This window comes from Carcharhinus amblyrhynchos, chromosome 25, assembly GCF_965287045.1.
Source record: "Carcharhinus amblyrhynchos chromosome 25, sCarAmb.v2.hapA, whole genome shotgun sequence".
In the NCBI taxonomy this organism is placed as follows: Eukaryota; Metazoa; Chordata; class Chondrichthyes; order Carcharhiniformes; family Carcharhinidae; genus Carcharhinus; species Carcharhinus amblyrhynchos.
In genome coordinates this window covers 5,759,839-5,774,070 of record NC_137348.1, presented here as the reverse complement: position 1 = coordinate 5,774,070, position 14,232 = coordinate 5,759,839, and the positions used below count along the sequence as shown (strand labels likewise).

The 14,232-nt window shown below is 51.8% G+C and overlaps 1 pseudogene across 1 annotated transcript; it reads left to right on the top strand.

Annotated features, from left to right (window-relative positions):
* Positions 1-1,484: 1,484 nt before the first annotated feature.
* Positions 1,485-13,898, top strand: LOC145358361 (lipocalin-15-like; annotated as a pseudogene). The gene is made up of 6 exons (XR_013889465.1): positions 1,485-1,613; positions 5,120-5,261; positions 6,712-6,782; positions 7,787-7,897; positions 9,850-9,953; positions 12,743-13,898. The product of XR_013889465.1 is annotated as a lipocalin-15-like (transcript).
* The last annotated feature ends 334 nt before the right edge of the window (positions 13,899-14,232 follow it).

The window sequence follows — 14,232 nt, the reverse complement described above, 5'->3', positions numbered from 1 at the left end:
TCCCTCCCCCCCACATCCTGTCCCGCAGCATGTTTTCCAGTAGCACAGGCAATCCGTTATTGGCCGTGAGGGGCGATGTTCAAAGGAGGTGTTACGTGGCAAGTGTTTACCCAGAGGGTGGTGGGTGCCTGGAACTCACTGCCGGGGGAGGGAGTGGAAGCGGATACGATACTGACGGTTAAGAGGCGTCCAGACAAATACCTGAATAGGATGGGAACGGAGGGAGACGGTCCCTGGAAGGGTAGGGGGTTTTAGTTCAGTCGGACGGCATGGCCGGTGCAGGCTTGGAGGGCCGAAGGGCAGGGCTTTCCAGCCCCGCTGAGATCCATGGCATCTGGTGTGGCTCACCCAGCATTGAGGGGGAAGGGGGGGTGGTGGGTGGGTGGAGTTGGGCTGGAAGGGGGTCAGAGGGGGGTTGCTTTCAGCGGGACTGGAAGACCCTGCCAGCAGGAATATCCCAGCCTCAGAATGTGATTTGCAAGGTCAATGGAAGATGGCATTCTGCCTGAATCTTCACAAAAAGAACTTATGAGTCGGCTGATCTTGGGTGTCACTGCGTGTGTCTCCGTGTGTGTGTGTGTGTGTGTGGTGTGTGTATGTGTACGTGTGTGTGTATACATGTGTGTGTGTGTATATGTGTGCGTGGGTCTGTGTGTGTGTGTGTAAGTGTGTATGTCTGTGTGTGTGTGTCTGAGTGTGTGTGTGTGTGTCTGAGTGTGTGTGTGTGTGTGCGTGTGTGTATGTGTGTGTGAGTGTGTATATGCATGTGTGTGTATGTGTGTGTGTGTATATGCATGTGTGTGTATGTGTGTGAGTGTGTATATGCATGTGTGTGTATGTGTGTGTGTGTGTGTGCATGAGTGTGTATATGTGCGTGCGTATGTATGTGTGTGTGTATGTGTATGTGTGTGTGTGTATGTGAGTGAGTGTGTGTGTGTGTCTGTATGTGAGTGAGTGAGTGAATGAGTGAGTATGTGAGTGAGTGAGTGTGTGTGTTTGTGTAGTGTGTGTATGTGTATGTGTGTGAGTGTGTATGTGAGTGAGTGTGTGTGTGTGTCTGTATGTGAGTGAGTGAATGAGTGAGTGTGAGTGAGTGTGTGTGTATGTGTGTGTGTGTATGTGTATGTGTGTGTATGTGTGTGTGTGTGTGTGTGTGTCTGTATGTGAGTGAGTGAATGAGTGAGTGTGAGTGATTGTGTGTGTATGTGTAGTGTGTGTTTGTGTAGTGTGTGTATGTGTATGTGTGTGTATGTGTATGTGTGTGTGTGTGTGTATGTGAGCGAGTGTGTGTGTTCCTGGATGTAGCAATTACTCTGGGCATAGGTTCAAGTGGAGACGTTTCATTCTGATTAGACAGGAAAGGGTTGTCTTGTCATTGGGCAATGGAACAGCCAGTACTCGCTCGGATTGCTACAGACTCCAACAATACTATAAATGTTCCTGCCGCTGCCCTGAGTTTTCATTACAGCAGCGAGAGACACACAGCAGTGAACACCATGACTGCTCTGACTGCCCTCCTCCTCCTCGCCACCTGCCTGCCTGGGTCCCTGGGGGCTCGGCCACCAGCCTGCAAGATGCTCAAACCCAGAAAGGTCGACATGAACGCTTCCACGGTAAGACTGGGACGAATGGGATGGAGTTCCAACTTGAATAGACAGGGAGAACTCTGCATTTATATAGTGCCTTGCGCCACTTTGGGACAACAGGGTTACTTTTGAAGCAGGGTGACTCTTGGATACAGGAACGCACAGCTGCCAGTTTGCGCACAGCAAGATCCCAGTGACAGCAATCTGATAATCCAGCAAATAATATTTTCTACTCAATGTTTCTCAGGGATAAATATTGCTCAGAACAACGGAGATCTCCAAAATAGTGACGACTGGATCTTTTACGTTTAGTTCGGGTAGCAGACGGACTCCCTATTTAATGTCTCATCCCTCGGCACTGACCCTCTGACAGTGCGGCACTCCCTCGGCACTGACCCTCTGACAGTGCGGCACTCCCTCAGCACTGACCCTCTGACAGTGCGGCACTCCCTCAGCACTGACCCTCTGACAGTCCAACACTCCCACTAACCCTCCGAAAGTGCGGTACTCCCTCATATTGGACTGGAGTGTTAGTGGGCATGGTGGCACAGCGGTTAGCACTGCTGCCTTGGCAGCGCCAGGGACCTGGGTTCGATTCCTAGCTTGGGTCACTGTCTGTGTGGAGTTTGCACATTCTCCCCGTGTCTGCATGGGTTTCCTCCGGGTGCTCCGGTTTCTTCCCACAGTCCGAAAGACAAGGTGGTTAGATGGATTTGTCAGTTTAAATTACCCCTTGGTGTCAGGGGGATTGACAACGGTAAACGTGTTGGGTTAGAGCCTGGGTGGGATCGTTATCGGTATAGAATTGATGGGCCTCCTTCTGCAGTGTCAGGATTCTATGGTCAAGTCTCTGGTGTGGGATTTGAAGTGACTGAATCAAGGGAGAGTGAGCCGCTCATAGAGCCACGGTGGGTAACTTGATGAGATTCCAGGGCAGGGCAGGACGCTCTGTCACTCATTCCAGGTGGGATAAATGTGCCATTTTCAGGATGGTGAACTGTGACGAGCAGAATGATGCAATGCTCACTGGGCCTCAAACGTTCGCAGTTTATCTGAATGATTTGGATGCAGGGACAGCCCGTGCTGTAGCCAAACATGTTGGCGATAGGTGGGAATACAAGTTGTGAGGGGGATACAAAGATTGGGCAACGGGGCACTGAGGAACCGAGTGAGGAACCGAGTGAGGAACCGAGTGAGCGGGCAACAGATTAGTTGCTGGAATATAATCAGAAAAATGTGAGGTTGCCCACTTTGGCAGGAAGAGTAGAAAAGCAGAATATTGTTCAAGTAAAACATCTTAGTGCGAGATTGCAGAATGCGGAGGGGCCTGAGACCCAGAGAAATGCCTTAGGGACCTGGGTTCGAATCCCACTATGGCAGATGGGGAAATTTGAATTCAATTTTAAAAATCTGGAATGAAAACCCTAACGGATGACCATGAATCCATTGTTTGATTGTCAGAAAAACTCATCTGGTTCACTAAAGTTTACTTATTTATCGTCACAAGTAAGGCTTACATTAACACCGCAATGAAGTTGCTGTGGAAATCCCCGAGTTGCCACACTCCGGCGCCTGTTCGGGTACACTGAGGGAGAATTTAGCACATTTTCGGACTGTGGGAGGAAACCGGAGCACCTGGAGGAAACCACGCAGACACGGGGAGAATGTGTAAACTGCACAGACAGTGACCCAAGCCGGGAATTAAACTCAGGTCACGGGTGCTGTGAGGCAGCAGTGCCAACCACTGTGCCACCCTTCATCCAATATGAATGGTGGGACAGGTTGAGGGGCTGAATGGCCCTCCCATTCCTACGAGTATTGGCCGGTTATTTGACTGTGAATGGTTTCCGAAATCAAGCTGGGGTCCTGGCCCTATCCAAGCTCCCAAATACATGGAGACCGATAATCCATGAAAAAAAATCTGGAAATATGAAAGTGACAAAGCAGCCATCATATTGTTGGAAAAACCCATCTGGTCCACGATGTCTTCTGCCATTGGGTAAAACCTGACATCATTGTCTGGTTCCAGCCAATAAGTCCCACAGCGTCATGGTTAGCTCTTAACCACCCCCCAAACCGCCCCCACCACTCCTCCCACCATCCCCCTACACTACAGATGGTCCAGGGAGACCCTGAGCTTAGGGAGAAGCCGATGGGAAATAATTCTTGGCCTTGATGGAGTTATTAGACCAAAGTCCATTGACTACCGCAGGATAGCAATTGGCAGAGGGATCTTTGGTCGCTGTTCCCCCTTTAGCACAACCCTGCTCACTCCCGCCCACTCCTACCCTCACCCCACCCTTTTCCTACACCCCTCAACCCACCAAACCCAGGGGCACTAACCCTAATCACAGTGCACCATCAAAGCTCATTCATTGAGTGGGTTCAACGGGCCGAATGGCCTACTGCGGATCCCATGTCTTACATTCATATTGGCTATTCTGCCCTCCCATTGGCTGTGGGGAAGATGGGATGCCATTAAAATGAGGCATTGAGCAACCAATGGAGGGAGTATGAAGGCGGGACGGGTTGAAGATCGGAGGTCATGTGACATAACCTCCAGGGCAACATGACTGGGCAAAGTTTCCCAGTGATACAGAGTCAACTGGTCAACCAATCAGCATCCCTCTTTTCCTGCCATGTAAATTGTTACGATCATAGAATCCCTGCAGTGCAGAAGGAGGCCATTCGGCCCATCGGATCTGCACCGACCACAATCCCACCCCCAGGCCCCATCCCTGTAACCCCTCACATTTACCCTGCTAATGCCCCTGGCGTTAATTTAGCAAGGCCAATCCATCTAACCTGCACATCTCTCAGAGTGTGGGAGGAAACCGGAGCACCCGGAAGAAACCCACGCAAGCACGGGGAGAACATGCGGACTCCACACAGTAATCCAAGCCAGGAGTTGAACCCAGCTCCCTGACACTGTGAGGCAGCAGTGCTAACTGCTGTGCCACCGTGATGGTTTGAAATTTGGTATTCTTCTGCTTGTCCTGCTGAGTGCAAGATGAAAAACTTCAGCAATACGTCTGTCTTTTCAACTACACTCAAACTACCAGGCTACCCCAAAAGTTCTTCTTTGACTGCAAAGCCTTTGGGGCATCCTGAAGTCAGGAAAGGACCTCATAGGGTGGCACGGTGGCACAATAGTTAGCTCTGCTGTCTCACATCTCCAGGGACCTGGGTTCAATCCTTCGGGTACTCTGGTTCTCTCCCACAGTCCAAAGATGTACAGGTTAGCTGGATTGGCCATGTTAAAGTTGCCCCTTAATATCAGGGGGAGTAGCTAGGCTAAATGTATGGATTATAGGGATAGGGCCTGGGTAGGATTGTGATTGTTGCAAATTCAATGGGCTAGATGGCTTCCTTAAACTTCTATGAAGTGGAAAGGCACTACAGGAATGCAGTGTCCAGTCTTTGTTGGCTCGTTGTGCCGCGGGAATTTTAGGTCACGCGCTTGTCAGGAGAAACTTTGAAAGACTCTCAACACCGTTGGCAATGATGGTCTTTAATCTTCTTTGTCCCAACAGTTCATTGGTAAGTGGTACCTGCAGCGCTGGGCAACCCAGTATGAACCCTACCGCAGAGAATTCGGAAAGGTGGACAACGCATTCATCATAAACACCCCGTTCCCCAGATGAACAAGACACTGATAAACGCCTACATGAGACTGTAAGTACAGACCATCAGCGCGCCATCTGATATTCCACTTTCTCTTACTGTTCTGCTGTTTTGGTGTTACAAACTTGGCAAAGGCAGCTGAGACCTTTGACAACCTGGGAACAAGGAGACAGCATGGTGGCACAGTGGTTAGCACCGCTGCCTCACAGTGTCAGGGGTCCTGGGTTCAATTCCTGGCTTGGGCCACTGTCTGTGCAGAATTTGCACATTCTCCCCGTGTCTGCATGGGTTTCCTCCAGGTGGTCCAGTTTCCTCCCACAGTCTGAAAGACGTGCTGGTTACGTACATTGGCCGTGCTAAATTCTCCCTCGGGGTACCTGGGCTGGTGTGGCGACTAGGGGATTTTCTCAGTAACTTCATTGCAGTGTGAATGTAAGCTTACTTGTGACAATAGTAAATAAACTTTGAAATTTAGCATTCTTGCATTTGTCCTGATGAATGCAAGGCAAAAAAACTTCAACAGTACAGCTTTTTTTCAGAAATATTCCAATATCTGGATTTTTAAAAACTTGAATTTCAGATCAAATGTAAAGATGAAAATCAGAGGTCTACAAACCACACTGACTGGGAGATCTCCCACCAACAGAGATCTCCATCTCATACTGACACGGAGGTCGCCCTCACCCACACAGAGATCCCCCTCACCCACACTGAGATCTCCAGCTCACACCGACACGGAGATCTCCAAGCCGTGTTCACTGCAAGCTTAGCCAAGGGCCTCCCAGTCTTTGTAATCAGGCAGATTGATAGAAGGCCCTTCAGCCCATTATGTCTGTGCCAGCTCTCTGATAGACCATTGTAATTGATTCCAACATCCCAGACTTTCCCCATGGCCTTGTTTAATTTCTATCCATTTCAAGCATTTATCCAGCTCACTTTTGGAAGCTACGATAGAATCCGTACAATGGGATGAAGCAATCACAGGTTTGGAAGGCGTTCCTTAAGGAGCCTTGGTGAGTTGCCGCGGTGTATCTTGTAGATGGTACACATAACTGCCACCTGTGCCAGTGGTGGAGGGGTTAAATATTGAAGGTGGTGAATGGGGTGCCAGTCAGATGGGGCTGCTTTGCCCTGGATGGTACCAAGCGCCTTGAGTGTTGTTGGAGCTGCACCCATTCCGATTTGCAATTGAATGCAAGGCATCAAGCAGAGGAACTTTCTTTGGGAGAGAGTGGTTAGGAGCTGGAATATTCTGCCCGGGAGTGTGGTGGAGGCGATGTGGCTGCCAAAAGGGAATGGGAAATTATCTAAAGAGATACATTTGTACGGAGAACTGGAAAGGGCAGCGGAGTGGAAAAAGCTAAACTGCTCTTGCACAGAATGAATATGGACATCAGTAAGCCGAATGATGGAATCATTAACACATTAATAATGAACTGTTTATTGGAATATTGGGACAATGAGGTTTACGCTGATAACAATCCCTTTTTCACTTACCCAGGGGAAATGACTGCATCTCGGAGATGGAGGCTTACCAATTATCAAACAATGAACTGGAGTTTACCTGTGAATGTAAGTACCAGATTTAATTATAAATCAAAACTAATTGATGTCTGTTTCTGCAACTTACACACAGCTACTGATAGGCTTAACAGCAATAGCACAGTGAAGGGAGGGGAGAGGGTGTGTGAGGACAGGAGGCGCAAAAGGGGTATGAGGGGAGGAGGTGCGAGGGGAGGGGAGGATGTCTGAGGGAGTGGGCATGTGAGGAGAAGGGGTGCGAAGGGGGGGGTGGGAGGAGGGAGTGTGATGAGAGAGGGTGTGAGGGGGGTATGGGGGAGGGTGTGTGTGAGGGGAATGGATGCAAGGAGAGGGGAGGGGGTGCGAGGGGAGGGGGTGCGAGGGGAGGGGGTGCGAGGGGAATGGATGCAAGGAGAGGGGAGGGGGTGCGAGGGGAGGGGGTGCGAGGGGAGGGGGCGCGAGAGGAGGGGGCGCGAGGGGAGGGGGTGCGAAGGGAGGGGGTGTGAGGGGAGGGGGTGCGAGGGGAGGGGGTGAGAGGGGAGAGGTGAGAGGGGAGGGGGTGAGAGGGGAGAGGTGCGAGGGGAGGGGGTGCGAGGGGAGGGGGTGCGAGGGGAATGGATGCAAGGAGAGGGGAGGGGGTGCGAGGGGAGGGGGCACGAGGGGAGGGGGTGCGAAGGGAGGGGGTGAGAGGGGAGAGGTGAGAGGGGAGGGGGTGCGAGGGGAGGGGGTGCGAGGGGAGGGGGTGCGAGGGGAATGGATGCAAGGAGAGGGGAGGGGGTGCGAGGGGAGGGGGCGCGAGGGGAGGGGGGCGCGAGGGGACGGGGTGCGAGGGGAGGGGGTGCGAGGGGAGGGGGTGCGAGGGGAGGGGGTGCGAGGGGAGGGGGTGAGGGGGAGGGAGTGCGAGGGGAGGGGGTGCGAGGGGAGGGGGCGCGAGGGGAGGGAGTGCGAGGGGAGGGGGTGCGAGGGCTGGGGGTGGGTTTGGGTAAGACCCTCTCCCTGGGCGTTATTCAGCACTCAGGAGATTTGATGAAGCGATTGTTTTGTTCTATTTGCAGCGAGGCCTTACATGGTTCTCCGAGTTCTCAACATTAAGAACCCAAACTTCCTGCTCTTCCACATCCAGGAGAAGAAAGAAGGCAAAATGTACAACACAGTCTCGCTGTACGGTGAGTGACACCGACCCTTCACAAACCCGTCCATTCAGAGGGAACGCTCAACCAAGCTTTAGGAGAACGTTAACAGGCCCAGGCTTTCTGTAACCACCTCCACCCCGTCCCCCTCCCCAAAGCTATCCCCCTCCCCCTCCCCCTGCCCACCCCAAATCTATCCCCCTCCCCCTCCCCCAAACATCCCAAACCTGTCCCCTCCCCTCCCCTCCCCTCCCCAAAGTTATCCCCAATCCGTCTCCTCACCAAACCTGTCCCCACTACCCCCCCCAAACCTATCCCTTCCCCATCCCACTCCCCTTCCCCACCCCAAATCTAACCCTCCTTCCTCCCCCTCCCCGTCCCCCTTCCCTCCCCTCCCCCTCCTCAACCTATCCCCTCCCCTCTCCCACCTTTCCCCCTCCCCTCCCCTCCCCCTCCCCACCCCAAATCTATCCCCTCCCCTTCCCCAACCCAAACCTATCCTCTCCCCTCCCCACCCCACCCCAATCCCAGTGCCATTTTGACTTGACTATTAATCCAGAAACTCAGCTAATGTTCTGGGGACCCGGGTTCGAACCCCGTCACTGTGAAATCTGATTCAGTAAAAAATATCTGGAATTAAGAATCCACTGATGACCATGAAACCATTGTCGATTGTTGGAAAAACCCATCTGGTTCAACATCCTTTAGGAAAGGAAATCTGCCGTCCTTACCCGGTCTGGCCTACATGTGACTCCAGAGCCACAGCAACGTGTGCCGCACTGTCAGAGGGTCAGTGCTGAGGGAGCGCCGCACTGTCAGAGGGTCAGTGCTGAGGGAGTGCCGCACTGTCAGAGGGTCAGTGCTGAGGGAGTGCCACACTGTCAGAGGGTCAGTGCTGAGGGAGTGCCGCACTGTCAGAGGGTCAGTGCTGAGGGAGTGCCGCACTGTCAGAGGGTCAGTGCTGAGGGAGCGCCGCACTGTCAGAGGCTCAGTGCTGAGGGAGCGCCGCACTGTCAGAGGCTCAGTGCTGAGGGAGTGCCGCACTGTCAGAGGGTCAGTGCTGAGGGAGTGCCGCACTGTCAGAGGGTCAGTGCTGAGGGAGTGCCGCACTGTCAGAGGGTCAGTGCTGAGGGAGCGCCGCACTGTCAGAGGCTCAGTGCTGAGGGAGCGCCGCACTGTCAGAGGGTCAGTGCTGAGGGAGCGCCGCACTGTCAGAGGGTCAGTGCTGAGGGAGTGCCGCACTGTCAGAGGGTCAGTGCTGAGGGAGTGCTGCACTGTCAGAGGGTCAGTGCTGAGGGAATGCCGCACTGTCAGAGGGTCAGTGCTGAGGGAGTGCCACACTGTCAGAGGGTCAGTGCTGAGGGAATGCCGCACTGTCAGAGGGTCAGTGCTGAGGGAGCGCCGCACTGTCAGAGGGTCAGTGCTGAGGGAGCGCCGCACTGTCAGAGGGTCAGTGCTGAGGGAGTGCCACACTGTCAGAGGGTCAGTGCTGAGGGAGCGCCGCACTGTCAGAGGGTCAGTGCTGAGGGAGTGCCGCACTGTCAGAGGGTCAGTGCTGAGGGAGTGCCATACTGTCAGAGGGTCGGTGCTGAGGGAGTGCCGCACTGTCAGAGGGTCAGTGCTGAGGGAGTGCTGCACTGTCAGAGGGTCAGTGCTGAGGGAGTGTCGCACTGTCAGAGGCTCAGTGCTGAGGGAGTGCCACACTGTCAGAGGGTCAGTGCTGAGGGAGCGCCGCATTGTCAGAGGCTCAGTGCTGAGGGAGTGCCGCATTGTCAGAGGGTCAGTGGAAAGAGTCACAGAGTTGTTACAATGGCGAATGCAACCATTTGGCCCATCATCTGCACTGAATCTCCGAATGAGCCATTCACCTCTTGCCGTTCTGCCGGTAACCCTGCGCGTTCTCCCAGGGGTGCTGATGGAGGGGGAAGGGAATGGCTCATGGGAAACGATCATAACCAGGCATCACTTTCATTTCTGAACAAAAACAGGTCGAAATCCATCTGGGTTGGACAACATGCTGAAGACCTTTGAAGAGCAGATCCAATGTGCGGGAATGAAGAAGGATAAGGTCGTGATCCCGCCTCGCAAGAAGGTTGGATTCTTGTTCACTTTCTCTCAGAAACTCACAGGACAGAGTTCCTCCCTGAAGTCTCCTCATCTCAGAGTCACGGAGGTTTACAGCATGGAAACAGGCCCTTCGGCCCAACTTATCCATGCTGCCCAGTTTTTACCACTAAGCTAGTCCCAATTGCCCGTATTGGCCCATCTCCCTCTATACCCATCGCACCCACTCTATGCCCATCTCACCCACGCAACTGTTTAAATGCTTTTTAAAAGACAAAACTGTACCCCCCTCTACCACTACCTCTGGCAGCTCGTTCCAGACTCTCATCACCCTCTGTGTGAAAAAATTGCCCCTCTGAACCCTTCTGTATCTCTCCCCTCTCACCTTAAACCTCTGCCCTCTAGTTTTAGACTCCCCTATCTTTGGGAAAAGATATTGACTATCCAGCTGATCTGTGCCCCTCATTATTTTATAGACCTCGATAAGATCAACCCTCAGCCTCCTACGCTCCAGGGAAAAAACTCCCAGTCTATCCAGCCTCCTTATAACTCAAACTATCAAGTCCCAGTAGCATCCTAGTAAATCTTTTCTGCACTCTTTCTAGTTTAATAATATCCTTTCTATAAGGATAGATCTGTATTCTCCTCTGTTACCTCAAGAATCAAGTTTCATTGCTTTTCCTATTTTCACATCTTCCCACAATTTGATTTCATCCAAAATTTTGTTACCTATGTCCAAACTAACACCAAATCCCACTCACCCCTCACCCCTGACCCCTCACCCCAAGCTCCCAATCCAATGCCTCCATTTAAAAACCTCACGCTTCTTTTCAAACCCCTCCATGAACTTAGAGTCATAAAATTATAGAATCCCTACAGTACAGACAGAGGCCATTCAGCCCACAATCCCACCCAGGCCCTATTCCCATAACTTTCACCTACCCTACCTAATCCCGCCGAAATAAGGGGCAATTTAGCACAGCCAATCCATCTAACCCGCACATGTTTAGACTGTGGGAGGAAACTGGAGCACCCGGAGGAAACCCACGCAGACACGGGGAGAATGTGCAAACTCCACGCAGACAGTGACCCGAGCCAGGAATCGAACCTGGTTCCCTGGCGCTGTGAGGCAGCAGTGCTAACCACTGTGCCACCGTCCACTCCAGAGTTTCCACGCTGTGTCTTTTTTTTGGTGTGACTGTCAAATGTCCATTTTGAGCTGGCACGTGGAGCAGTGCGAGGTGGTGCCAGCGTCTCTGGGTGTTTACTGTGTCTCTGCCCCCTTTTTGCAGAGTCGCTGCTCTGCGCAGGATTCTAGCCTCCGGCTGCAGGCCTGTAAGAATTGATCGGAACATCTCACTCCGCAAAAAGACCTCCAGTGTCTGAACCTGCCGACCGCGGGGAAATGCCGTTGAGGCCCATCGAGTCTGCCCCCACAATACCGACCACTAAAGGCGCACCAATCCCATTTTCCAGCATTTGTCCTTTATCTTTGGATGTTATAATATTTCAAGGTTCAAGTCCAACAGGTTTGTTTGGAATCACGAGCTTTTGGAGCTCCATCCTCACTCACCTGATGAAGGTGCGGCGCTCCGAAAGCTCGTGATTCCAAATAAACCTGTTGGACTTGAACCTGGTGTTGTGAGACTCCTTACTGTGTTTACCCCAGTCCAACACCGGAATCTCCACATCTTGACAGTTCAAGTGCTCATCCCAATATTTTTTAAAAGTTGTAACGTTTCTGGCCTCCACTGTCTTCCCAGGCAGCGCATTCCAGATTCTTACCACCCTCCGAGTGAACGTCTTTCCTCAAATCCCCTCTGAATCACCTGCCCCTCGCCCTAAAGCACAGTGGTTAGCCCTGCTGCCTCACGGTGCCGGCGACCCGGGTTCGATTCCCGGCTTGGGTCACTGTCTGTGTGGAGTTTGCACATCCTCCCCGTGTCTGCGTGGGTTTCCTCCGGATGCTCCGGTTCCCTTCCAAAGATTTTCACAGTAACTTTGCTGCAATAGACTGGGTCTGTACTCGTTGGAGTTTAGAAGGATGAGGGGGGATCTTATAGAGACGTATAAGATAATGAAGGGGATGGATAGGGTAGAGGTAGAGAGATTCTTCCCGCTTAGAAAGGACAGCAGGACTAGAGGGCACAGCCTCAAAATAAAGGGGAGGACAGTTTAGATCAGAGTTGAGGAGGAACTTCTTTACTCAAAGGGTGGTGAATCTCTGGAATTCTCTGCCCGTTGAAGTGGTGGAGGCTGCCTCGCTAAATATATTTAAGTCACGGGTAGATGGGTTTCTGATAGAGAGGGGAATTAAGGGAGAGAGCGGGAAAGTGGAACTGATCCACTTCAGATCAGCCATGATCTTATTGAATGGCGGGGCAGGCTCGAAGGGCTAGATGGCCTACTCCTGCTCCTATTTCTTATGTTCTTATTATGTTCAATGTTAACGTAAGCTTGCTTGCGACATTAATAAATAAACTCTAAATTAGGTTAGGTTGACTGGCCGTGCTAAATTGCCCTTTAGTGTCAAGGGGACTAAATGTGTGGGGATAGAGCCCTGGGTAATATGCTCTGTTGGAGAGTTGGTGAAGACTCGATGGGCTGAATGGCCTCCTTCTGTACCCTAGGGATTCTATGATGATAAGGAAGGGTGAATCTTTAAATCCTCCACCATATTCCTGAGTGAAAACAGACTAAAATCCCAAAGGCATCCCAGCGTGGGACAAGTTTTAATCCCTCACTCTGAGAGACTGGCAGAAGTTTGTGTTGCCTGATGTTTGTCTGTGTTTGATTATTTATTTTTCTCCTCTTCAGAATGAATGTGAGGTACAGGAGACGGAGATGGACGGCGCAGGGAAGTAAGAGTATCGACTCTGCAGCCACCGGGAGCTTTGGCAAACCCTGTCCAGCAACGCATTTCCAATTTCAAGATTCTAAATTCTAAGAAAGCAGACAACAAGCCGGAGGAATCTTCCAGCATCGCCTCCTCATCTTATTTTCCAGAAAATAAACGGTCTTCTCACAGCCAATCCGCAGAATGGTTCACTGGGTATCTGACTGGACAACTAGCCTTAGCTTTCCATCGCCGCCACCCCCCCAAGCACCGACAGACAGCGTGTACCATCTACAAGATGCACTGCAGCCGCTCACCAAGGTTCCCTCAGCAAACACCTTCCAATAGAACACTCCAAAGATGTGGATTAGCCACGCTCAATTGCCCCTTCATGTCCCAAGATGTGTCGATTACAGTTATTAGCAAGGTAAATACGTGGGGTTACGTGGGTGTGGGCTGGGTGGCATTATTGTCAGTGTAAGCTCAATGGGCCAAATGGCCTCCGTCTTGCACTGTAGGGGTTCCATGACTACCCATGACCTCTCCCAGCTAGAAGGACAAGGGCAGCAGATACCTGGGAATACCACCACTCTGGAGGTACCCCTCCAAGTCATTCATCATCCTGACTTGGAAATATGTTGGCCGTTCCTTCACTGTCGCTGGGGCAAAATCCTGGAACTTCCTAACAGCACTGTGGGTGTACCTACACCATACAGACTGATTGCTATCCAATAACAATCCTGGAACATCATTCCTAACAGCACTGTGGGTGTACCTACACCATACAGACTGATTGCTATCCAATGACAATCCTGGAACATCGTTCCTAACAGCATTGCGGGTGTACCTACACCACACAGACTGACTGCTGTCCGATAACCATCATGGAACGTTCCTCCTAACAGCTCTGTGGGTGTACCTACACCACAAGGACCGACTGATGTCCAATATCAGTCCTGGAACATCCCTCCCTAAAACACTGTGGATGTGTCCACACCACACAGATTGACTTGTCCAATAACAATTCTGGAATATCCCTCCCTAACAGCACTGTGGGTGTACCTACACCACACAGACTGATGGATGTTTGATAACAATTCTGGAACATCTCTCCCTAACAGCGCTGTGGGTGTACCTACACCGCAGGAACTGCAATTGTTCGAGAAAGCAGCTCAGCACCACCTTCTAAAGGGCAATTATTTAAAGTTTATTTATTAGTCACAAGTAGGCTTACATTAACACTGCAATGAAGTCACTGTGAAAATCCCCTAGTCGCCACACTCCAGTGCCTGCTCGGGTACACTGAGGGAGAATTTAGCACAGCCAATCCACTCTCACCATTACGTCTTTCGGACTGTGGGAGGAAACCAGAGCGCCCGGAGGAAACCCACGCAGACACAGGGAGAATGTGCACACACAGTGACCCAAGCTGGGAATCGAGCCCGGGTCCCTGGCGCCGTGAGGCAGCAGT